The following is a 27,349-nucleotide window of genomic DNA, read 5'->3' as shown; positions in this document are numbered from 1 at the left end:
GGGTTACTTTTTAAGCCTCAGACAGCCCAGCAATTCCAAGTGACACACAGAATAAAACTTTACATCTCCAGTGATTATTCCCAACCACCGCTGAGATGAGTCACCCCAATCCTGGGCATTTCTGAGAACAGCATCATGTTGGAGGATCTGCACATCCCTGGCGCAGGCCAAAAAGAAAGAAACTCGCCCGTGTGAACTGAAAACCCAGCCCCAGATGGGACTCTCTGGGGATCCCTTTTCAACTCTGTTCTCTGAGACAGGAATTCCCGAGGGACCCCGATTAACTCCATGTCTACACCTTAAAGATCTCATGTGGTCGAAGCCGCTGCTAAGGTAGACCGATACGGGGGAGTGGAGTAGTTAGCGGTGTGGGGGTGAGAGGCCAGGGAGGGGGTGGCCAGTCAGGGGCGCGTCACAAAGGGCTGGTGGCCTGGATCGCAGCCAGGTGGGTGGGGAAGGGGCCGGTGCCTTCCTGAGACAGCAACCCGGACTGGAGGCACCCGGCAGGCGCTTACATGCTTTTTGTCTTTTCTGACCCTTTCTCTCCATTAAATTGGAAGTTCGTCTTCACGCTGTAAGTCATCGAGAATGGTAGATGAGCTTGGCAGTTCTGAAGGAAACTTCTGGATAGTCAGATAAAAAGAGGAGCGAGACTCTGGCAGAAACTGTTTGCTAAATTCTACTGAGTGCTACCCGTGTGTCAAGAGCCTGTTCTCCTAATGCTTTGCCCACATTTAACGCCCACAACAGCCCCGGCAGTAGGTATGTTAGCATCCCCGGTTGAGGGGTGAGGAAACCGAGGCACAGGTGAGTTATGGGGGTGGGGGGATGACTCAGAGAGAGGCAGCCAGGGTCCGGAACCCCAGCTGATAGCCCCACGTTGTGCCTCTCGCCACGCTGGACATGACATTGGAAGAAGCAGGTGAAATAGATGGAGAGATGACCAAGGCCAAAGAATTCCCAGCCCATCTTCAGTTTCACGTGACTCTCAAGGCAGCTCTCCACGCTCCACTGCAGAATCGGGATGTCCTTCCAAATTAGGCTCAATATTTGCAGTCAACCTGTTTCTCAAACAATTAAAGAAAACAGAAAAGGTCCACTTTGGGTAGTTGAATCACATGCACCACAGTTCAGTTTTGTAAAGAAATAACTATTTCATGCTCAGGATTCAAATAATTTTAATTTTAGAATACATTTATTATACAGTATCATACATTTCCCCTTCCACTATAGCTTTCAGCCAGCCACCTCTCCTCCCAATATAACTTTAACTCTGGAGAACGTGTATTCCAGACACACAACAAGAAGAAGAGGCTGCCATGTGGTCATGGAAAGAGAGATTGGAGGGAAGTAGCCACAAGCCAAAGAAAGCCACTAGAAGCCAAAAGAGGCAAGGAATAAAATCACCCCTAGAATGTCTGGAGGGAGTGCAGCCTTCTCACCACTTTGATTTTGAACTTCTGGCCTCCAGAACTGTGAAGGTATAAGATACTATTGGCTTTTGCACTTCCCCCACCAGTTTGTGGTAATTTGTTATAGCAACCCTAGGACACTGATACCCTAGGCCAACCAAGAGAGGAAAACTAAAAACAGGCAATAGAAACAGGCCCACAGGTGATCCAGATACTGGACTCATCAGAACAAGGATTAACAAAGGCATATTTAAGAAAATAGAAATTTTCACCAAGAATTTGGAATCCATGAAAAATCATACATGGAAATTCTAGAACTGAAAAAAAAAATGCCTTCAAAGGAACAATAATAGGACTGACAGTGGACTTCTCAACAGAAATGACAGAAGCCAGAAGCCAGCGTGAGTGTTATAAGTGCTGAGATAAAGTAACTGCCGTCTTGGAATTGTGATGCAAGAGGACAGAACTTCAAAAACAAAGGCCAACAGTTCCTTGCAAAGTTAAACATAGACTAACCTAGCAGCTCCACTCCTAGATGTAGGCTGGAGAGAAATGAAAACATACGTCCACACGAAGCTTGTACACAAATGTTTACAGCAGCTTTATACACAAAAGCCCAACAGAGGAGGCAACTCAAATGTCCATCAACTATTGAATGATGAACAAAATGGGGTCTACCCATATGATGGATGTATTATCAAGCCGTAAAAGGTACCAATTCACACTACACCATGGATGAACCTCAGAAACATTACGCTCATTAAAAGAAGCCAGACACAAAACAGCACATCTTGTGTGACTCCATCTACACCAAATGTCCCAAATTCAAATGTATAGAGACTCAAAGTATGTTAGTGGTTGCATAGTGCTGGAAGAGGGAACAAGGAGTGACTTTACATCGGCAGGAGGTTTCTGTCCAAGGTGATGGAAATGTTCTAATATTAGATTGTGGTGACGGTTGTACAACTCTGCAAATATACTAAAATCCATTGACTCGTGTACTTAAAACATGAATATAGTGGTATGTAAGTAAAGCTCAAAAAAGTTGTTTTTTTAGTGAAAGCCAAAAACTTTTTGCAAATACAAAGTGAGAGAACTGACATGGCAACAACACACACACACACACACACACACACACACACACACACACACACGTTAAAAAGTTCTCAGGCAAAAGGAAAATTATCCCAACGTGGAGCGATGAAATTCATGAGACAATTAAGTGCCCAGAAAGGATAACTAGGTGAATAAATATAAATGAGTTTTGTCTACATAAAACAATAATAATGATGTCTTCTAGGCCTTTAAATATATGTAGAATTCACATATGTCACAGCAATAATGCAAAATGCAAGAAAGGGTCAAAGGAGTTAAAGGTGTCTGTGTGGTACTCAGTTTAGTAGAGGTAACAGATCAAGCATGTTTCAATCTTTAAAGACTAGAAGAAGAATAAAATATATGATGTCTAACAAGCAACAGAGAAAGAAAGGAATAAAACAACCAGAAACAAGAGGGAAAGGGATCAGATGGGCCCAATAGAAAATCTAATAGTCAGATGGTAAATTTAAAGCCCAAAATATCAGTAATTATATGTAAAAGTACTAAATGTTCCAATTAAAAGATAAAGATTGTCAGACTGTATTTAAAAAAAAAAAACTAACTATATACTGCTTGTGACACACTTTGATTATGAAGATGCAAAAATCAAAATGAAAAAAATGGAAAAATCTGTGCCCTGTAAAACTAACCCAAAGAAAGCTGGTGCCTTTCATGCACAGATATCAGAGACAGGCGGACATCAAGGAAAGAATCTGGAGGAGAGATAAAGGGGGATGGTCAGTGAAGGCAAAGATGGTCACTCCATCAGGAAACCCAATAACTTTAATTTTTATGAAACTAATACCTCAAAACATATAAGGCAACAAGTGACAGATGTAAAGTGAGAAATTGGCAAGATTATAATTATAATGGGAAGTTGTTCATCTGCCTCAGCCTGTAATTGATAGAAAAAGCAAAAGTTCAGTAAGAATGTAGACAGTTTGAAAATGTGAATTAAAATGACACCCGATTAACAGATATACAACACTGTACCCCCAAACTGCAGGACACACATTCTTTTCAAGTATATAAGGAATGTTAACCAAAGTTTATCATATCCTGAGCAGAACACAGACCTCACAAACTTCAAGGGCAGGGTCAGGATGACAGACAGTAAGGTGAGGCTTCCAAAATATGAAGAGACATTCATTCCCAGATAACTCCAAGTATGGAGTTATCACTGATCACAGTGGAATTAGGCTAGAAGGCAATTATATAAAGGTAACTCTAATGCAGGGAAATTTTCCTGATAAGAAGAATTCTCAGAAAACAATAAAAGGAAACATTTTACCCTGATAAAGAGCATCTGCAAAAAGCCTAGAGCATGTATTACACTTCGTGGTGAAGGTCTCCCCAAGATCAGAAATGAAACAAGGATGTCTGTTCCCCCTGCATCTATTAAGCCTATGCTGGAGGTCCCAGCCAGTGCAATATAGCAAGAAAAAGAAATTAAAGGCATTTGGTTGGAAAGGAAGAAATAAAACTTTTATTATTTGCAGACAACATGATTTTATATGCAAAATATCTTAAAGAATTCAAAGATAAACCATGATTAAGTAAATTCATTGTGGTCACTGGGTCCAAGGTCAATATACAAAAGTAGATTACATTTCTATGTGTTAGTGTTGTTGACCCACAGCAAGAAATGAGATGGACCAACCCACCCCACATAAAATCTGGTTCAGGTATAGATACTGCTGATCAGACATATAGACACACACACGTGCATGCGTGCATGCACACACACACACACACACACACACACGCACACACACGTCCCAAGAGAATATAAGGTTTACCACTCACACAATGAGGCTCTCTGGGGAGTGCATCGCTGACTCCCAGGCTAGTCTGGAAATGGCTTGAAAGAGCTTGGCCTGGGTTTATACAGTGGTTAGGGAGTGGGCAGGGTGAGGGCCCCACATACAGGCTGGGGCTTACGGGGACAATAAAAAAATTAGAAAATAAAACAACAGAAAATGAAATGATATTTACCATAACATAAAAAATCAAATACCTAAGAACAAGTGTTATATGTGCAATACCTCTCACAGAAAACTACAAAACATTGTTTTAAAAAGGTAATGATGAATGTGGAGAAAAGGGGATCCTCTTGCCCTTTTGGTAGAAATGTAAATTGCTGCAGCCACTGTGGAAAATAGTATGGAGACTCCTCAAAAAATTGAAAATAGAACTACCATATGATCCAGCAATTCCACTCCTGGGTATTTGTCTGAAGAAAACAAAAACACTAAATAGAAAAGATACATGCACCCCAGTGTTCATTGCAATACTATTTACAATAGCCAAGACATGGAAGCAACCTATGTGTCCATCAACAGATGAAAGCATAAAGAAGATGTGGTACATATATACAATGGAATATTACTCAGCCATAAAAAAAGAATTAAATAAGGCCATTTGGGAGAACATAGATGGACCTAGAGGGTATTATGCTAAGTGAAATAATTCAGACAAAGAAGGACAAATAAGAGTTGCAGCGGAGTTAGGGGAGGATGCGGGTGACGGCCATTTCTTCTAGATGCTAGGGAATGCAGCTGGACCTGGATCCAAAGCAGGCTCTCCATGTCAACCAGGCCCAGAGGGCAGCGCCTGGCTGGAGGACCAAGTGGAGCACAGAAGGCCAGCCACCCTGTGCCTTTGGACTGGAGAATTTAACCCATTTACATGTAAGCCATGTGGCTTACAGGGTCTTGGTGCTCCAGCCAGGTGTCAGGCCTGAGCCTCTGAGGTGGGAGGGCCAACTTCAGGACATTGGACCACCAGAGACCTCCCAGCCCCATGTAATATCAATCGGTGAGAGTTCTCCCCGAGATCTCTGTCTCAATGCTAAGACCCGGCTCTACTCAACGACCAGCAGGCTCCAGTGCTGGACTCCCCATGCCAAACAATCAGCAAGACAGGAACACAGCCCCACCCATTAGCAGAGAGGCTGCCTAAAATGATAATAAGTTCACAGACACCCCAAAACACATTACTGGACATGGCCCTGCCCACCAGAAAGACAAGACCCAGCCTCATCCACCAGAACATAGGCACCAGTCCCCTCCACCAGGAAGCCTACACAACCCACTGAACCAACCTTACCCACTGGGGGCAGACACCAAATACGACAAGAAATACAAGCCTGCAGCCTGTGAGAGGGAGACCCCAAACACAGTAAGCTAAGCAAAATGAGAAGACAAAGAAATACACAGCAGATGAAGGAGCAAAGTAAAAACCCACCAGACCAAACAAATGAAGAGGAAACAGGCAGTCTACCTGAAAAGGAATTCAGAGTAATGATAGTAAAGATGATCCAAAATCTTGGAAAGAGAATGGAGAAAATACAAGAAACGTTTAACAAGGACCTAGAAGAACTAAAGAGCAAACAAACAATTATGCACAACACAATAAGTGAAATTAAACATTCTCTAGAAGTAATCAATAGCAGAATAACTGAGGCAGAAGAATAGATAAGTGACCTGGAAGACAAAATAGTGGAAATAACTACCATAGAGCAGAATAAAGAAAAAAGAATGAAAAGAATAGAGGACAGTCTCAGAGACCTCTGGGACAACATTAAACACACCAACAATCGAAATATAGGGGTCTCAGAAGAAGAAGAGAAAAAGAAAGGGACTGAGAAAATAATAGAAGGGATTATAGTTGAAAACTTCCCTAATATGGGAATGGAAATAGTCAATCAAGTTCTTCAGGAAGCACAGAGAGTCCCATACAGGATAAATCCAAGGAGAAACACGCCAAGACACATATTAATCAAACTATCAAAAATTAAATACAAAACAAATATTAAAAAGCAGCAAGGCAAACACAACAAATAACATACAAGGGAATCCCCATAAGATTAACAGCTGATCTTTCAGCAGAAACTCTGCAAGCCAGAAGGGAGTGGCAGGACATATTTAAAGTGATGAAAGGGAAAAACCTACAACCAAGATCACTCTACCCAGCAAGGATCTCATTCAGATTCGACAGAGAAATTAAAACCTTTACAGACAAGCAAAAGCTAAGAGAATTCAGCACCAACAAACCAGCACTACAACAAATGCTAAAGGAACTTCTCTAGGCAGGAAACACAAGAGAAGGAAAATACCTACAATAACAAACCCAGAACAATTAAGAAAATGGTAATAGGAACCTACATATAGATAATTACTTAAATGTAAATGGATTAAATGCTCCAACCAAAAGACACAGGCTTGCTGAATGGACACAAAAACAAGACCCATATATGTGCTGTCTACAAGAGACCCACTTCAGACCTAGGGACACATACAGACTGAAAGTGAGGGGATGGAAAAAGATATTCCATGCAAATGGAAATCAAAAGAAAGCTGGAGTAGCAATTCTCATATCAGACAAAATAGATTTTAAAATAAAGACTATTACAAAAGACAAAGAAGGACACTACATAATGATCAAGGGATCAATCCAAGAAGAAGATATAACAATTGCAAATAGTTATGCACCCAACATAGAAGCACCTCAATACATAAGGCAAATGCTAACAACCATAAAAGGGGAAATCGACAGTAACACAATCATAGTAGGGGACTTTAACACCCCACTTTCACCAATGGACAGATCATCCAAAATGAAAATAAATAAGGAAACACAAGCTTTAAATGACACATTAAACAAGATGGACTTAATTGATATTTATAGGACATTCCATCCCAAAACAACAGAATACACTTTCTTCTCAAGTGCTCATGGAACATTCTCCAGGATAGATCATATCTTGGGTCACAAATCAAGGCTTGGTAAATTTAAGAAAATTGAAATTGTATCAAGTATCTTTTCTGACCACAACACTATGAGACTAGGTATCAATTACAGGGGGAAAAAAACCTGTAAAAAATACAAACACATAGAGGTTAAACAACACACTACTAAATAACCAAGAAATCACTGAAGAAATCAAAGAGGAAATCAAAAAATACCTAAGAACAAATGACAATGAAAACATGATGGCCCAAAACCTATAAGATGTAGCAAAATAGTTCTAAGAGAGAAGTTTACAGCAATACAATCCTACCTCAAGGAACAAGGGAAATGGCAAATAAACAACCTAACCTTATACCTAAAGCAATTAGAGAAAGAAGAACAAAAAAAAAAACAAAGTTAGCAGAAGGAAAGAAATCACAAAAGTCAGATCAGAAATAAATGAAAAAGACATGAAGGAAACAATAACAAAGATCAATAAAACTAAAAGCTGGTTCTTTGAGAAGATAAACAAAATTGATAAACCATTAGGCAGACTCATCAAGAAAAAAAGGGAAAAGACTCAAATCAACAGCATTAGAAATGAAAAAGGAGAAGTAACAACTGACACTGCAGAAACACATAGGATCATGAGAGATTACTACAAGCAAATATATGCCAATAAAATGGACAACCTGAAAGAAAGGGACAAATTCTTAGAAAAGCACAAAATTCCGAGACTGAATCAGGAAGAAATAGAAAATATAAACAGACCAATCACAAGCACTGAAATTGAAACAACTGTGATTTAAAATCTTCCAACAGGGCTTCCCTGGTGGCGCAGTGGTTGGGAGTTCGCCTGCCGATGCAGGGGACACGGGTTCATACCCCGGTCTGGGAAAACCCCACATGTCACGGAGCGGCTAGGCCCATGAGCCATGGCCGCTGAGCCTGCGCAGCCGGAGCCTGTGCTCCACAACAGGAGAGGCCACAACAGTGAGAGGCCCGCATACCACAAAAAAAAAAAAAAAAAATCTTCCAACAAAGAAAAGCCCATGACCGGATGGCTTCACAGGCCAATTTTATCAAACATTTAGAGAAGAGCTAACACCTATCCTTCTCAAACTCTTCCAAAATATAGCACAGGGAGGAACACTCCCAAACTCATCCTACAAGGCCACCATCACCCTGATACCAAAACCAGATAAAGACGTCACAAGAAAAGAAAACTACAGGCCAATATCACTGATGAACATAGATACAAAAATCTTCAACAAAATACTAGCAAACAGAATCCAACAGCACATTAAAAGGATCATACATCATGATCAAGTGGGGTTTATCCTAAGAACGAAAGGATTCTTCAATATACAAAAATCAATCAATGTGAGAAAACCATATTAAAAAATTGAAGGATAAAAACCATATGATAATCTCAATAGATGCAGAAAAAGCTTTCAACAAAATTCAACACCCATTTATGATAAAAACTCTCCAGGAAGCAGGCATAGACGGAACTTACCTCAACATAATAAAGACCATATATGACAAACCCACAGCCAACATCGTTCTCAAAGGTGAAAAACTGAAACTATTTCCACTAAGATCAGGAAAAAGACAAGGTTGCCCACTATTATTCAACACAGTTTTGGAAGTTTTAGCCACAGCAATCAGAGAAGAAAAAGAAATGAAAGGAATCTAAATTGGAAAAGAAGAAGTAAAACTGTCACAGTTTGCAGATGACATGATACTATACATAAAGAATCCTAAAGAGGCTACCAGAAAACTACTAGAGCTAATCAATGAATTTGGTAAAGTAGCAGGATACAAAATTAATGCACAGAAACCTCTTGCATTCCTATACACCAATGATGAAAAATCTGAAAGAGAAATTAAGGAAACACTTCCATTTACCACTGCAACAAAAAGAATAAAATACATAGGAATAAACCTACCTAAGGAGACAAAAGACTTGTATGAAGAAAACTATAAGACACTCATGAAAGAAATTACAGATGATACAAACAGATGGAGAGATATACTATGTTCTTGGATTGGAAGAATCAACATCGTGAAAATGACTATACTACCTAAAGCAATCTACAGATTCAATGCAATCCCTATCAAACTACCAATGGCATTTTTCACAGACCTAGAACAAAAAAATTGCACAATTTGTATGGAAACACAAAAGACCCTGAATAACCAAAGCAATCTTGAGAAAGAAAAACGGAGCTGGAGGAATCAGGCTCCCTGACTTCAGACTATACGACAAAGCTACAGTAATCAAGACAGTATGGTACTGGCACAAAAACAGAAATATAGATCAATGGAACAGGATAGAAAGCCCAGAGATTAAACCCACGCACATATGGTCACCTTACCTCTGATAAAGGAGACAAGAGAATACAATGGAGAAAAGACATCCTCTTCAATAAGTGGTGCTGGGAAAACTGGACACCTACATGTAAAAGAATGAAATTAGAACACTTTCAAACACCATACACAAAAATAAACTCAAAATGGATTAAAGACCTAAATGTAAGGCCAGACACTATAAAACTCTTAGAGGAAAACATAGGCAGAATGCTTTATGACATAAATCACAGCAAGATCCTTTTGACCCACCTCCTAGAGAAATGGAAATAAAAACAAAAATAAACAAATGGGACCTAATGAAACTTAAAAGCTTTTGCACAGAAAAGGAAACCATAAACAAGACGAAAAGACAACCCTCAGAATGGGAGAAAATATTTGCAAACAAAGCAACTGACAAAGGATTAATCTCCAAAATATACAAGCAACACATGCAGCTCAATATCTAAAAAACAAACAACCCAATCCAAAAATGGGCAGACGACCTAAAGAGACATTTCTCCAAAGAAGATGTACAGATTGCCAACAAACACATGAAAAGATGCTCAACATCACTAATTATTAGAGAAATGCAAATCAAAACTACAATGAGGTATCACCTCACACTGGTCAGAATGGCCATCATCAAACAATATACAAACAATAAATGTTAGAGAGGGTGTGGAGAAAAGGGAACCCTCTTGCACTGTTGGTGGGAATGTAAATTGATACAGCCACTATAGAGAGCAGTATGGAGGTTCCTTAAAAAACTAAAAATAGAACTACCATATGACCCAGCAATCCCACTACTGGGCATATACCCTGAGAAAACCATAATTCAAAAAGAGTCATGTACCACAATGTTCATTGCAGCACTATTTACAATAGCCAGGACATGGAAGCAACCTAAGTGTCCATCGACAGATGAATGGATAAAGATGTGGTCATATATACAATGGAATATTACTCAGCCATAAAAAGAAACGAAATTGAGGTATCTGTAGTGAGGTGGATGGACCTAGAGTCTGTCATACCGAGCGAAGTAAGTCAGAAAAAGAAAAACAAATACCATATGCTAATACATATATAAGGAATCTAAAAAAAAAAAAAAAAAAAAGGTTCTGAAGAACCTAGGGGCAGCACAGGAATAAAGACACAGACAAATAGAGAATGGACTTGAGGACACAGGGAGGGGGAAGGGGAAGCTGGGACGAAGTGAGAGAGTGGCATGGACATATTTAGACTACCAAATGTAAAATAGATAGCTAGTGGGAAGAAGCCACATAGCACAGGGAGATCAGCTCGGTGCTTTGTGACCACCTAGAGGGGTGGGATAGGGAGGGTGGGAGGGAGACACAAGAGGGGGGAGACATGGGGATATATGTATATGTATAGCTGATTCACTTTGTTATACAGCAGAAACTAACACAACATTGTAAAGCAATTATACTCCAATAAAGACGTTAAAAAGAAAGGACAAATACTGTATGATTTTACTTATATGTGGAATCTAAAAAACAAAACAAATGAACAAACGTAACTAAACAGAAACAGACTCATAGATACAGAGAACTAACAGGTGGTTGCCATAGGGGACAGGGTGGGGGGATGAGAGAAATAGGTGGAAGAGATTGAAATTTACAAACTGTCAGTTACAAAATAAATGAATCACCGGTATGAAATGTACAGTGTGAGGAATATAGTCAATTAACTGTGTAATATCTTTGTATGGTGACAGATCATAACTAGACATACCATGTGATCATTTTGAAATGTCTGGAAATATCGAATCACTATGTTGTGGTGTAGGTCAGTTATATTTCAAAAACCAACAAACATAGAAAAAGAGATCAGATTTGTGGTGAGGAGAGGAGGAATTGGATGAAGGCAGTCAAAAGGCACAGATTTAGCTTACTTATAAGGTAAATAAGTAATGGGGATGTAATGTCCAGCATGGTAATTAACACTGCTGTATGTTATATATGAAAGTTGTTCAGAGTAAATCCTAAGAGTCCTCATCACAAGAAAAAACTTTTCTCTATTTCTTTAATTCTGTATCTGTATGATGATGGGTGTTTGCTAAACTTACTGTGATAATCCCTTCACGATGTATGTACATCAAGTCATCAGCACGCTGCACACCTTAAATTTATACCGTGTTGGATGTCAGTTATACCTCAATGAAACTAGAAGCAAAAATAAATTCCTCGAAAAGCAATGATGGACCTAAATAAATGTAGGTTCCTATCATTTTCAGGTCTTGAAATACAATATTGTAAAGATGTCAATTATCTCCAAATGAATACATGGATTCAATATTAATTTTGAAATTCCAACAAGTTGTTATTGGTGGAAGTTGACAAGGCAATTTTGAAGTGTATATGGAAATGAAAAGGGTCAGGAATAGGGAGAAAATCTTACAGGAGGACAATGCAGAGGACCTGCAGTACCCAGTGTCAACATTCACCATGAAGCTACAATAACTAAGGAATTGTGGTGTTGGTACAAGGATGGACACACAGACCCATGAGACAGACCCAGTCAGGATAAAGGATAAAGGTGACACTGCAGTGTAAACAGGGGAAGATGGCTTTTCAAGAAAAAGTACTGGGTCATTTGGGTACCAATATGGGAAAAAATAAATCTAGATCCCTACTTCACACCACTCATAAATATCAATTCCTAGAACAATGTGAATTCTACACATGAAAGACAAAACAACAAAATTCCCAGAAGATAACTTGGGGAAAATTTGCATGACTCTGGTGTAGGCAAAGGTTTCTTGAGTAGAACACGTAAACACAGGCATAAGGCAAGAAAGTAAAAAGGCAAAGCACAGACTGAGAGCAAATATATCACATCCAGAACATACAGTGACCTTCTGCAAATCAGTAAGAACGGAAGACAACCAATAATCAAAACATGGGTAAAAGACGTGTGTGGGCATTTCACAAAAGTTATCCTATAAGCAATTGGAAAAAAAAAAAACCTTGAAATGTCACTGCTCATCAGGAAAATGCTAATTAAAAGCACAATGGGACCCCTTACATGCCTACCAGAATGGCTAAAATTAAAGACTGGCGACACCTGTGTTGGTGAGGGCATGGAGCCCTGGAACTCCGGTTTGCTGCTACTGAGAATGGAAATCAGCGCAACTTTGGAAAACCGAGAAGCAGTGTTTACTGAAGCTGAACCTACACGTACCTCGTGACCCAGCAATTCCGCTCCGTGGTGTATGTGCTCCATGGAGATGTGAACACATCCACCAACCGACACGTACGACAGTGTTCAAAGCCCAGAACACGCAGCAGCCCAAGGCAGGCACAATCCAAGTGCCCACTGACAGTAGGATGGACGGAGACTGTGGCAGCTCCAAGGTGGCAACAAAGGTAGCAAATCTCAGCCCCACGTGCATGGATTAACCTCGTGGATTAATGCTGAGCGGAAGGAACCAGACACCAAAGAGGCCACACGTGTGATTCCATGTACGTAAAGTTCAGAAAGAGGCAAGACCAGTGTGTGTCGTGGGAGGTATGTGCTTTGCGGAGGAATGTGGAAAATGACAGCTGCGTGGTGCTCAGTGTACTCCCCACGCCACACGCTCGGATCGGGGGAATCAGATCGATCAGTGTGTTGGCGTCCCTTCCCAGAGCAGCGTGGTGCTCCTGTGTAGAGGAGCCAGTGCCCCATTCCCTGCCTCTGAGCAGCACATGAAAGAGACGAACGCTCGTGGCCACGGGAGCTGTCCTTGGCCCCTTCGGACATGCTTTCAGCTCTGCACTAAGACCAGAGGTTGGGACTGACATATACACACTACCGTGTATAAAATAGATAAGTAATGAGAACCTGCAGCATAGCACAGGGAACTCTACTCAGGGCTCTGTCGTGACCTAAATGGGAAGGAAAACTAAAAAAGAGCAGATACATGTATAGGTATAACTGATTCACCTTGCTGTACAGCAGGAACTAACACAACATTGTAAAGGATCTATACTCCAATAAAAATTAATTTAAAGAAAAAAGAGACAGAAGGGGGTGGCTGCCTGCCTCTCTCCTCTGCACAGAAATCAAAGCATCCACTGCTTCCTTGTGGGGCACAGGACTCTGGCTGGTCCCCCAGCAGCATTCCCAAACAGTGATGGTGGAATGAGATGTCCATCCTGCCATGACAAGCTCCCAGTGACAATAGAACGAAGGGTAGAAGCACTGCTGGTCGCCTGGGCCAGGCACCAACTGTCCCCTGCCCCACCACAGCCTCAAAGACCCCTGAGCAAGACCCCCATACACCCGGGAGGCAGTGGGGCCAGAGCCGCTGTGTGCTTTCCTGGGCCAGAGCTTATGTCAGCTTTGTGGTTTGTCCTAAGACCTTCTCAGCAGGGGGTCAGTGAGCTTCTTTCATGCACTTTCTTTTTTTTTTTAAACAGAACTGGAAGAATCAGGCTCCCTGACTTCAGACTATACTACAAAGCTACAGTAATCAAGACAGTATGGTACTGGCACACAAACAGAAATACAAATCAATGGAACAGGACAGAAAGCCCAGAGATTAAACCCACGCACATATGGTCACCTTATTTTTGATAAAGTAGGCAAGACTATACAATGGAGAAAAGACATCCTCTTCAATAAGTGGTGCTGGGAAAACTGGACAGCTACATGTAAAAGAATGAAATTAGAACACTCCCTAACACCATACACACAAATAAACTCGAAATGGATTAAAGACCTAAATGTAAGACCAGACACTATAAAACTCTTTCATGCACTTTTTTTTTTTTTTTTTTTTTTTTTTTTGCGGTACGCGTGCCTCTGACTGCTGTGGCCTCTCCCGTTGTGGAGCACAGGCTCCGGACGCGCAGGCTCAGCGGCCATGGCTCACGGGCCCGGCTGCTCCGCGGCATGTGGGATCTTCCCGGACCGGGGCACGAACCTGCGTCCCCTGCATCGGCAAGCGGACTCTCGACCACTGCGCCACCAGGGAAGCCCTTTCATGCACTTTTGAATGACGTTTTCATCTCTTCTCAGCCTTTGGCAACACAATTCTTCCACTTAAAACTGAAAAGCATTTTGCAGTTGTCCTGAGGAAAGAAAAAAAAAAAAAAACCCATGCAATTGGATTTACCTGGAGATCCCTGAGCTTTTTTGGAAAAGAGGCAAAATCTTCAAGGGCTCCATGCCCGTAGCTGACAAAGTTCCATAACAGATAACGCCCTGAGGGCCGGGGAGATGGATCTCGGGCCGCTGCAGGCCTCGCACCCTGGTGCAGCCCTTCAGAACAAAATGATTATGATTTGCATAATGGGATTTCTGTGGAAATCATAATTAATCTTAAGTTTCACATTCGTGAGTGTGTAGGAACCCTTTCGCTTCACCAGTTTTTCATCAGAAACCACCATGCTGCCTGAAGACCACTGCAGGTGGCTGGGGACCACCCACGGCCCGTGGAGCACTCTGCAGGAATCTGGTCCGAGGCCAGGAGAGACACGGACAGGCTGGCAGTGCGGGAGCGGGGGCGGGGTGGGGGGCAGAGTGGCGAGAATGGGTTTAACAGGACTCTGTGGTTCTGCTATGCTGGGCCCAGGGTGGCAGACCTGGGGGTCCAGGCTGGGAGAGGCAGCCTGGCCAGGTGTGGGACCACAACTGCAGGACTCAGGTTTGAACAATAGTCCAACATGACCGCTCACTTGGTGTTTCATGCCCTACGGTAAGATTTATGGGACTGGGGAGCCGAAAGCATCCTCCGTGGGGCCCCCTCAATTTTTTCCAAATGGCCTCACAGGTCCTTGGGGCTCCAGCTTGATTCCAAATGGCTCCCCAGGGGCTGGACTCCCCAGGCCCACCGGCCCCCCACAGTCCAGCTCCAGCCCCGTGCCCCCTCCCCGCCCACCAGCCCCTTAGGCACCCCAGGGCACAGCCTTGAAACCCCGTCTCCAAACCCACAATCTTGGAACCCAGAGCCTCTGGGGTCCCCAGGGCCTTGTGCCTCAACCACACATCCCAGATCCGGCCAGAAGGAGGCCGAGTTTCTGGAAGGCTCCAGGTGGTGGAATGCAGGCCGGGAGCCACACGCTCCCAGGGCGGGGCGGCCCACGGCTCGGGGAGGGGGCAGGGCACACAAAGCCCGCATTCTCCTCGCCACTGCCCTCTCCCCAGGGAACGGAGGGCCATGTCCAGCTTTTCTGAGAAGGTTTCCTGTCCTGTGCCGGACGCTGCTCCTGCCAAGGCCTCTTTGTCCCCTGCTTCCTGACCACCTCCGCCTCCATAAACACCTTCAACCTCACGGCCTGGGAGCTGCGGGGTCAGCAGTGCTCGACCACCCAGCCCACGGCCAGCCTGCAGACCCCTGGGCCCTGCTTCTGCCTCAGCCATCTGTGCCCAGGACGGGCCAGGCAAGGGCAGTGACCCCTCCTGGCTCTGGGGGTGGCAGAGGAGAGGCCCTTGACCCCCATCCACCCAGGTCCCCGGTCTCTATGCGGGACTGGACCTGCCTGCCAAGGGCAGTTGGAGGGTTGCCCGTCGGGTGCTGGGCGCTGACACTGCCTGGCTGGCACGCGGGGTGGTCCGTGTGCCTCACACGTGTGTGCACAGTCAGCCCACACGAGGCCACACGCAGGCCACACGGCACCACAGCACCAGGTTGAGGCCGCTTTAAACGGCAAAATCGCCAAAGAAAAGCCCAGAAACGTGGAAAACTCGGCACCAGGTAGGCCACGGGAAGGAACCTTGTCCCCACCGTGAGCCGAAGCTCACCCAGGGACCCGTGACTCGCGGCCCAACGTTCTCACGGCCCCCGCGTGTCTGTGAGTGACCACAGAAGTGCCGCGGGACGGACGCGGAGGCCACAGATAACCGTCAGCAGGGAGGCGGGTCTGAATAGTGAGGGTCGACGGTGCTGTATTTCCCGACTGTGCACTTTGAAAGGGTGAGGGGTGTGGTGCGTGATGACATCTCAAAAAAGCATGAAATAACATAAAACAAAGCCCGTCGGGAAGAAACAGAAAATCCCAAATGGCAACACACAGACCAGCCCCAGCACCCACTGGCCTTCAGCCCAACCCCTCAGAGAAGCCCCCCTCACCCCATACTTGTCCAGGAGGCCTGGTGCCCCCTCGGCGCTGCCCCCCCGGCCCCGGCCGCCAGGAAAGCATCAGAGACGGTCACCCGGGGACCATCCTCACACCCGCTGGCTCCCAGCCTCTTCTGGCTATATTAGGGAGAGTATGTTTTATTAATACTGGATATTAAAGTTTAATGCTGTGATTACAGGGGACAAATGGGGCTTTCGAGGAGTATTAGAGCTCCAGAGTGAGCCTGCGAGGGAGAGGGACGTTCGTCACGGCCCAGCAGGACGGCCGTCCCATCCATCACGCCCCCTGCCAGCCTCCAGCTGTAATTGCCCCTGAGGGGTTCCCGCGGGGTCAGCCTTACCCCAGGGTTCTGAGGCCATGGGCACCAAGGTCCCCAAAGCACTCCTCCCCTCTCGCCCTGTGGACTGAGCCCGTGGGCAGCATGGCATCCCTGGTTTGCCATCTGGGCCCCTCGGGTCCTCCTCCCCCGCTTCGTGGGTCTGGCGCCTTGGAAGCTCAGGTCCGGCAGGGTGGGGTGGGCGCTGGGGCTGCTGGAGGAGGGTTCCAGAAAGGGGAGAGTGCTGACCACCATGACGTCTGACGAGCCCCTCTGGGCAGAGGAAACGGGGTACAGAGCCCCCAGACGTGGCTTCAGCTCAGGCAGCCGGACATCTCACACTTGCTGGCCAACCAGCAAACCAGACGTCTCCCTCCTGCCGCCCTGCCCCCAACGCTGACTGCAGCTCTCATTTCTCTCCACCGATGGGCCATGCCGCCTCTGCCCCCGCCCCCCGACAACAGCCCGACACACACGCCTTCGTTCTGCACAGGTGCCCGTCAATACGTATTGTGGGCACAGTGAAATCAACCAACACTTTGGGGAAGATGTTGCTAGTGATGAAAAGACCTGGTGACCCGGCCCCAGCACGGGCGTCCCGTCAGCATCCACACTCACCAACAATTCCTGCCGCTCGGGCCCATGACCGTGGCAGGCATCACCAATCGATCGCCAGGTGCCTCTCTGTTGAGCTCAGACCCAGCCAGAGCCCGTCGGCCCATGGTGTGATCACAGCAGGCATGCGAGGAGAAACCTGGCCAGATGTCCGACCTTCAGGTGGGGCAGCCTGGACACCCTCAGTGTCCCCTCGGGAAGGAAGCAAGAACGCAGACTTCCCACGCAGCTCTGCTCCTGGCCGCGCTCACACGCCCACCCCCGGGCCCCAGGGTCCAGCACAAAGCTGGATGCAGCAGGTGCCTAATAAGTGTCTGTGGGTGGCCGTGAGCAGCCCTGGAGCCTCTGTGAAGTGTCTGCCTCCTGCCAGGGACCTGGGGAGACCTCAGAGGACCCCCCACCCCGACCCAGGCAGGCCCAGCCTGGGTCCCCTTCGGCCCAGGTCCCATGAGGGCAAGGGCCTGCTATGAGGACCCCGTGCTGCCTCCCCCGGGGAGCTCAGGCCGCCTCGGGGGATGGGAGCAGCTTGGTTCTGGGGCTCTGGGTGTCCGGGGGCGCAGGCTGAGGGGAGGGCCAGCGGGAAAAGCAGCTCTGGAAGGCTCCGCAGACGGGAACCATTATCCACGGCCACTGGGCCTGTCCTGGGAAGTCGTTAGTGTAAAAAGTAGCAGAAGCGGTGAGTGGAAACAGAGCCTCCCAGCAAAGTGGCCCCACGGGGAGTGACCTTCCCCAGAGGTGACCGCTTGGCCACAGCAACCTGCACAGGTGGAGACCGCAGCAGGGGACCGAACCTGCCCCGGGATCCGGTCTTCAAGGCGGGAGCCAGGATGGGGCGGGGGAGTTCAGGGCCGAGGGGGCAGGGGGAAGTCTGGGAGGCAGGATGCCCAGGGGCTGCTGCAGCAGCTCTTCCCTCCTGAACGCCCTTGACCTCGGCTCAGCGCTGGCTGGGGGCTCCGTGTCCCAGCAGCTCAGAGCACAAACAGAACGGGAGCTCACAGCCAGAAATGCCCAGAGAGACTCTGGTGAGGCCCTCGGTCTGCGGCATCCATCCATCCTGGGTGTCCCCGAGCAGCCCTGATTTCACAGAAGCACCGGCTGGAGCCTCAGCTCAGCCCTTAACGTGGAAGAGCCCAGCAGGGCAGTCGCGAGGCAGCACCGGGCTGGAGATTTCAGTCGGTGTGATGTCGCTGGCAGCTCCGTAGCTGGCGTCCAGGATGCAGCGGTCCTCCACGGGCACGCGCACCCCTTCCTTGCGACTCGAGGGGTTAGAGAGAAGCAGAGGGGGTGGCTCAGGTAGGGGCAGAGGCAGCGGCAGCCAGGTGGGGCTGGAGGAAACCTGCTTCTCACTGGAGACTGTTGCACATTCTGAACTTTGCAATAGGTTTTTTAAAATAAAATTCAATTAAAAATAAACACGCTCACGCTTGTCTGACTGTATATACCTCCCACCCGAGAAATGCTACCTGCCCCCAAAACAGGGAAGGGGGAACGTGTGTCACAGAGACCTGGGACCGCCTCTCTGTCAAAAGATTGCATCTAAAGCAGGAGGACGTCGCCCGGAATTTCAAAGACTCCCGTGTGATACGGTAGCCACTAGCTGTCCGTGGTGATTTCAATTTAAAGTAATTAAAATAAATACAATTTAAAATCCAGCTCCAGAGTCACACTCGCTGCATCTCAAATGCTCATCTGCCACACGGGGCCGTGGTCGCCCTTGCGGGCAGCGCGGATACAGGATGTTCCTGGCATCGCAGAAAGTTCAGACGCACGGCGCTGGGTTCCCTGGGCCACCAAGGCAGCTGTCTAGCGCCACCCTCCAGACTTCGCAGGGCTCTCCTGTAGGCAGTAGGAGCTCAGTACGAGTCCAGAGAGCCACAGCCCCGTTCGATGCCCGTGTTGCTGCGGCGGTGCACCAGGAGCCGGGCACAGCAGGACGAGCAACGGGAAGGGGCTGGTCGGGGCGGAGGGGGGCGTTGCTGAAGGAAGTGGAGTATTGGCGAGCGAGCGCAGAAGATGGTCGGGGTGCCTGGTCAGCACAGACCCTGGAGGTGGGAGCCCTCCTAGGGGGTGGGGCAGGGATGATGCCGACCGAGCTGTGCACAGACCCCAGGTACGAGACCGGGTGATCTCGATGGCCTCCGACTTCCGGGCCGGCCAACTGCTCGAGCATTCTGATGGGCAGAAAGGATTTAGGAGGGAGGTCCAGACTCCATGGAAGACAGAGGCCAGGGGACCTGGGACGGACACTGGGAGGTCTGTGCCTTGCAGGGAAGCGTGTGTTGGGCGTCCCACGGAGGGGAGCCGGGACCCCGCAGAGCCTGGTGGTCTCGGGGTCTCTATGCCGCCAAACCTTCTCCAACCCCGAAACCCCCAAGCAGAACCCCCGAGGCCCGAGTCCCCCCCGTTCTCACCTGGGCCTGCTGACCGTTACTTAAAGCTGGAAGGACCAAATAATGCACCTAAAGAGACCCTGTCCTCGTGGTGTGTTTTTTATTTAATTTTCCAACGAACACACTCTTTCATCATCCAAAACCGTGAAAGTAAATTAAGAAGAAATGGGTTTCTCTCAATTAGGCTCAGCATTGCTTTGAGTAACTGCCTATAGTTCTATTTAATGAAAAAATAAAATCATTGTCCCGCGTCCCCCGCCCTGTCACAGACCAACAGGCGGCCTCCATTACCGTGCACCGTAGATTTATTTAATTAGAAAAATATTTTGTTTTCTCTGATTCTTTGGGAAAAGAAAAAAAAAAAAACCCTCCAGGCACAAAATTAATCAAATCTGTTACCTGGTGGTTAATAGCCCCTCCACCAGGCACCTCTCCGTCCACGCCACCGTTCCCACCCCGGCATTTCCACCCAAATCGGGATGCACCCCGCCCACAGGCCGCCCCCGTGCCTCCCTGGCTGTGTCTGCTAAACTCAGATGCCAAGATCCTCGCTGCCGGGCTGGGGACCCCCATGGCAGGCACATGAGGAAAGGGGCCAAATTCTTCTGTCGCCAGAAAGCATCAGTCCTCTGGGCACATACATAACGCGCAGGAAGCTGGCCCGGACGCACACGTGCTGCTGGTTACGAGGAGCACCCCCTGTGACCGTGCCCGTCCGGGAAGTGGACCCCCGCCCAGAGGCCTCCTCTGGCCCCCAGGGACCGGAGCTGGCCCGGGTGGCGGGAGAGACACCAGCCAATGGTACAGGAGATCTCACTCCCACCCTACACGTGGGGAGAAGCGGGATCCAGGCTCAGGCCCCTGTGACCCCATGGGGTGACCTCAAGTGACTCGCCCCCCCGCCCGGGGCCTCAGTGCCTTCACCGCCCTGAGGCACGTGCCTTACCGGGTCCCCAGAGTCCCTGTTCTGGCACTTTGGGCCACCTGGGCCCCTTCTCACAGACCCCAAGTAGTGACGTCCTCAGGGTCCGTCGGGGGGCGGAGGAGGGTGGACCGAGCAGGGCTGTCCTTGCCTTCAGGCCAGGGAAGTCTGGACGAGCACGGCCAGACTGGAGAAAGGGCTTCTGCTCCAGGGCCCGGCTCACGGGAGGCCCGACAGACACTGAGAGCAGGTGAGGGGAGCGGCCAGGTCACGGGACTCGCAGCCCTACAGGTTCCTCCCTCCCCGCCCCCGCTTCCCTTCCCTCTCCCCCCCCTCCTCTCCCACACCCCCTCCTCCAGAACTGGCCAAGTCACAGTGCCCCTGCGTCCACTTGGGGAGGTGGGAACCTTCATGAGGGCATCCTTTTTGCCCTCATCCCGCCCAACCAGAGTGAAGGTGGGCATTCCCAGAGGGAACGTGTCTCCTTCTTGGGGGCTCTGGGGCCCGCCCGCAGCCCGCTGACCCATCTGGAGGCCAAGCCTGGGACCTGGCACCCCCCAGCCAGCCTGCACACAGGGGACGGTCAGGAGTACGGCTTCCCCAGCGTGGAGGTACGTCAGCCACACCGGGCAGAGGTCAGGCACGCGGCTGCGACCCCAGTCCCCCAGGGCAGGGAGAGGTGTGACTGTCCCCAAGCTGGACCCCACTCACACCACAGGTGGCCCAGCAGGGGACAGGGTGAGGGTCACCAGCAGACAGACTCAGGGGCAGTTTATTTGCCTTAATGGAGTTCCCGCTGGGGACCCCGCCTCCACTGCCCCAAAGCTCAGACCACCCTTCTGGCCAGTCGGGGCCTAGCCCATTAGGACTCCACCATCTCACCCTCAGCTCAGGCCTGTGTCCAGAGCCCCGGCCCTCCCCACACAGCTCCTCGAGGATGGGACCAAGGTCTCCCCAGCTGACCTAAGAGGGGGACGCCCACAAGTCCAGTCCACACCGCCTAAACCACAGCCAGCCATGCGATGGACTCCAGGCAGTGTGGACAGCCTGGGTAATTGAGCATCAGAAGAAGCTTTCCTCAAAATCCTCACCAATCCCGGCAGCACAGGGTTTGGGGAAGCAGGAGCATATGCTCTAAAATCCAGGCTTGTTAGCGGGTGCGGGGCGGCAGCTTCAGCTCAGGGAGCAGGGCTCCCCTGAGGTGAGAACGGGACGCACCCAGGAGAGAAGCCCACCCACCCGCTGCCTGGAAGCCAGTGCCATCCTGTCACCTGTGACCGTGTGGTCCCCATGCACCCTGCTCCCAGGCACTTGTGTCCCAAGCCTCGAGACGCCCTGATGTGTCCCTTACCCAGCCCTGAAGGGCTTGGACCTGGCATGTGGCTGAGTTCCTATTCTGCTCCACGGGGTCTGGACTTTGTAAGTTTCCTGGACACACAGGCACAGGCTCAGCTCAGCCCAGCAAGCCTGCCCGCCTCGCTCCCCCCAGACGCAGCCTGTGGCATCACAGGGCAGAGAGCTTCTCTACCCAAGGCCACAGGAAGGGGGGCTACAGAGGAGAAGCTGGCCCTGGAGTCAGGGAACCTCAGAGAACCTGAGGGCTGGCACGAAGCCGCCAACGGAATCACTTTGGCCCCGGAAGTGCTGGGAATTCTGCAGAGGTGTTTCCACCTGACCACTGGCAAATGCCCACCATTGCCCACCCGGCCTCCACCTGTTGGCACGTGACCCCAAAGAAGAGGACATTCCAATTACAGGCTATAAGGACACAGGGACACCAAGGAGAGAGGCCAGAGAAGGAACCAGCCCTGAGACACCGACCTCAGCCATCCAGCCCCCAGGACTGAGGAAGAACCCAGTCCTTTTAAGCCACCTGGTCTGCACTGGGCCGCAGAGGGCAGGCCAGAGAGGCCGAGCTGCCCCCGCACGGTGGCAGGTTACCACACGCGTGTCCTCCACAGCTGGAGTCACCCTGTGACCGAAGACGCCCCCCTCCCCGGGGGAGGCTCCCCCACACGCCACCGGCCCCCGACCCGGGGCTCAGACACGGCATGAACCACTCACCCCAGGGACTGGCCCGAGCTTCCTCTCCCAGGACCCTTTGGGGCAGCATCCCCGCCACTCTCCTGTACCCTGTGCTCACAGGGACACTCTGCAGGAAGGATGAACCACGGTGATTTCAGAGGGTCCTGACACAGAGCCAGGGGGAGACTCAGCCACGGCTCACAGGGAGGTGGGTGCTCCCAGGGGCAGCCCCACACCCAAGGCCGTCCCACGGGGTCCCAGCCTTTGCCTCTCCCGTGGCTGGGTTGCCTCACCTGCAGTCAGTCTTCCCATTAAGACAGAAAGACCGAAAACCCCAGAAACATCAAAAGAAGGGAGACAGTCAGAAATGAGCACCCCCAGGCTGGTTCTGGCATTTTCTGACATAACCATGATGGTCATGTCCCGTGTGGTCAGCTCAACAGGGGCCCCCAAAGATGCCGTGTCCTCAGCCCCGGAACCTGCGACTACATCAGCTCACGTGGTGTATGAGTCGGGCTTCTCTAGGAGAACCGAGCCAACAGGATATGTACACGGAAAAGGTTTATCACGAGGAATTTGCTCACTCGATGACGAGAAGCCCCAAGGTCAGAAGGCTGGAGGCCCAGCAGAGCGATGGTGTAAGCTCTGGCCCAGAGGCCAGCAGCGTTGAGACCCAGGAAGAGCGATGTGTCAGTTCAGAGCCCCAGGTCGAAGGCCGGCAGGAAGAGGAGTTCCCTCTCCCCAGGGGAGGGTGAGCCTTTCTGTTCCATTCAGGCCTCGCGGATTGGCGGGGGCCACCCACGTTAAGGAGGGCAGCCTGCTGCGCCCAGTCTGCTTCCTGAAATACTAATCTCATCCAGACTCACTCCCATAGATACCCCTGGATTCATGTTTGGCCCAATGTCTGGGCACCCCAAAGGCCAGCCAAGCTGGCACATAAAGTTAACCATCACCCTGGCGACAGGATTCGACAGATGGGATGAACTTAAGGACCTTGAGATGGGGGGTGTCGTCCCGGATCAACTGGATGGGCCTAATGTCATCACCAGGGTCCTTATGAGAGGGAGGCAGGAGGGTGAGAGTCAGAGAGGGAGATGTGAGCATGGAAGCAGAGGCAGAGAGAGATGGAGAGAGATCGGGAGATGCTGCGCTGCTGGCTTTGAAGATGGGGGGCGGGGCCTCAGCCAGGGACGCAGGCGCCTCTAGAAGCTGGACGTGCAGGGAACAGATGCTCCCCGGAGCCCCCAGGGGGGACCCAGTTTCGTCCATACCTTTAGGACTCTGGCCCCGCCCCCCGCAATTCTAAGATAATAAATGTGCGTTGTTTTAAAGCTCTAGGTTTGTGGTAATTCGTTACGGTGGCCACAGGAAAATAACACACGCAGTCTGGCTTTTTTCCTCTTAATGTAACTCATTTTGTTGGCTGAATAGAACCCCATGATTACGTAGCGATCCCTTAGCCGTCCCTCCAGCGGTGGGCCTTTGGGGGGCACCATAAGCAGCCCTGTGGGGGACATCCAGGCTCTCAGTGCCCCCCTTCCTGTCCCGCACCATTGCCTTTCCGTGGGTTCCCAGCAGCGGGGTCTCTGCTGCTTTGAAGGCAGTTGTGATGATTTCCAAGAGTCCCAGCCCCACCCTGTCAGCCCTGGATGGGGGAGGGGTTCTCCCTTTTGCTCATTTCGGGGCATCCCCGCCAGCTTTGAAAGACAGCCTGCTTCAATCTAGGCTTATCGCAGGGGTGGAGGCTGCCACTCCTCCGAGGCTAGAGGCAGGTCCCGAGCCAGTGTCCCCATGGCCTCAGAGCCCCACCAGCCACATGGGCTCTTCTGCCCTAATGGTGCCGGCTTCTCGGCAGATGGCCTGGCTGCCCTCCTTCCTGGTCTAGGCGGCTCCCTCTAGGCCTCTGTCCACTCAGTCCCCGGCCAGGAGAGGTGACCTGACCACGTGCAGCAGGCCACAGCGGGGGAGGACGGGCCCCCCACCCCACCCCAGGCACGTTGCACCAACGCTGGCTCCAGCAGAACTGAGAACCCTGTGATCAGAACAGGATGGTGCAGAAAACCCACCTCTGTGGGTGTCAAAGGTCAGGAGCCCTCTGCCATCCCTGGACCACCCCCATGGGTAGAACCTGGAAGTGGCTCAGTCTCAGTCCCAGTCCCCAGTCCTCCGGTCTTGGACTCGGTCTCCAGTCCAAGACCCCTAAGAGCCGCAGGCTGTGCGGCCTTGATCAAGCCCCTCCCGTGCCATGGAGCAGCCTGGGGTGGCCCAAACACCCCTCTGTGCACCGTCTACCTGACCAAGCTCCCCAGGGCCAAGGGTGGACGCTCAGAGGGCAGACCAGCCAGGAGGGCGTGCGGCCAGCAGCCCCTCACCCCCAACCGTCCCACCCCACTCACGGTGACATCTCGGAGACCAGGTCCGAGGCCCCAGATCCCAGTCTCTGCAGAGGGCCTTTGTGCATCGGAGGTCCACTCCAGCCAGCCTCCTGCATACACCGCCGGCCGCCTCCGCTGGGAGGACGGAGCTGTGCATGGAGCGCGGGCGCCCTCTGCTGGAGCCGGTGTGCAATGACCAGGGCAGGAATCGGTGGCCACCTTAGTGGGGCTCAGGCCTTGGACCATGGGGCACAGAAGGCAGACCCCCTTCAGCTGAACAGAGCTGCAGACACGGTCCCCCAAGACCAATGCTGACCACAGTCTGCATCTGCCGAGCGCTCACCGTGAGCAGGGCGTCCCTGAGCCGTCCCGGGGGACAGTGTCCCTGACCCCCGGCAGCCCCGAGGGGGCATCGTTAGACTGTTTTGTCGGGAAGGAAACTGAGGCACAGAGGGGAGATGCAGTGATCCGAGGTGAAGCTTGCTCGGGTGGGGGCCCCTCTCTCCAGAGGCCCCTCCCCTCTGGACAGGGAGAGCCTCACAGGCATCAAGGTCCTCAGTCACCCTCCACCCACAGCCCAGGCAGAGAGACTGAGCGCAGGCCCCGGGTCACCTGCTGGCCCTGTCGGGAGCTCTTCCCTCTGCAGCGCCTTGGTCTGGGGACTGCTGGCCTAGGGCTTCTGGGAGGGAGGCGACTGGGGAAAGGGAGAAGCACACTGGGGTGGACTCCGGCAGGAGGCGGCCCAGCACCACCCTCCCACCCCTAAGACTCCATCCCCAAAGCAGCTGTGGGCGGGGCCGGGAGCCCAGGTGGGGCCGGACGGGTGAGCGAGAGGCTCCCACTGCAGGCTCGTGGGCTCGCCCCGTGACCTCCTTTCTGCCTGTTGCCGGGTCTCTCCTGGAGCACAACCCCTGGCCCGCACCCCCACGGTCAGCCACCCTTCCAGCCATCCCCCACCTGGGTGCTTCCCCAAGCCCTCGCCGATGTTGGCTCTGCGTTCAAGGCCTGACCCCACCACCCAGTGTCCAGGGCCACCACCCCACCAGAGGCCCCTGGCGGCCCAACACCCCTTCCCTGACACCCGGGCCTGGCCGACCCCGAGCCCGGCTCAGAGGTTTCAGGTCTCAGGCTCCGCCCAACGGCCCCCGCCGGACGCCAGGTTCAGCGGGCGACCTGCAGGACTCGCTGTCCAGGCAGATGAAGAGCTTCTTTCATCACGTCACAGGCGGCTCCCCCCACTCTGAGGAGAAGGGCTGGTGGTCTCGGCAAAAATAAACAGCAGGCCGACTGTTTATCTGTCCTGACGGCAAAAGCTGGGCCATTCCTGACCGCCGTGCCGTGGCTCCTGCGCGGGGCTGCAGCAGGACGCCGGCCGGGCTCCAGCAGAACTACGCATCTGAGACTGAGCTCACCCCCGCCCCTCCCAGATGCCCCGTTCACTGGGGGCATGGGGTCAGCACCCCTGCAGGCCTCCTGACACCCCGGCCCCCCAGCTTCCTGACCTCCACCCCACCCCTTGTCCCCCAGGTCCCCCCGACCTCCAACCCCCAGCCCCATAGCCCCTTGTTCCCAGGACCACCCCGTGGCCCCAGCTCTCTGGTCCCTAGGCCCCAGGTCCCTGGCCTGGCACTCCAGCCCCGCCTATGCACGCGGGAGGAGACCAGGATGGCCAGCCCATCTTCGGCCCCAGGAAATCCTCCACACGGTGATTCACGTGAGCCTGTTGACTGCCGTGAGCTCAGGGTCATGGCTACGAGGAGAAAACAGAGGCCCCTGAGGTCAAGGCAGGTGTCAGCTCTCACTCATAGCCTGGCGCGTCCACACGCACGCACACGCGTGTGCACACTCACAGGCACAACGGGCACACGCGTGCGAGCATGCACATTCACGCACAGCGTGCACACATTCACACACACGTGGATGCGTCTGTGTCCACACTCAAATGCACACCTGCACACGCGTGTGGGCATGCACCCACGGGAACGTACATACTTGGGTGCACTGTGTGCACACACACACTCACAT

The 27,349-nt window shown here is 50.7% G+C and overlaps 1 long non-coding RNA gene across 1 annotated transcript; it reads right to left on the bottom strand.

Moving 5' to 3' along the window:
* On the bottom strand, nucleotides 1–25,437 carry LOC132434923 (uncharacterized). The gene is made up of 4 exons (XR_009521457.1): nucleotides 25,346–25,437; nucleotides 14,524–14,671; nucleotides 9,623–9,699; nucleotides 1–1,061 (listed from the first exon to the last, which is right to left on the bottom strand). It is a non-coding gene; the product is annotated as an uncharacterized lncRNA (long non-coding RNA).
* Nucleotides 25,438–27,349: the final 1,912 nt, after the last annotated feature.

This window comes from Delphinus delphis, chromosome 1 (genome assembly GCF_949987515.2).
Source record: "Delphinus delphis chromosome 1, mDelDel1.2, whole genome shotgun sequence".
In the NCBI taxonomy this organism is placed as follows: domain Eukaryota; kingdom Metazoa; phylum Chordata; class Mammalia; order Artiodactyla; family Delphinidae; genus Delphinus; species Delphinus delphis.
Note: the sequence above shows the minus strand (reverse complement) of the source record. Positions and strands in the feature narration are given on the sequence as shown.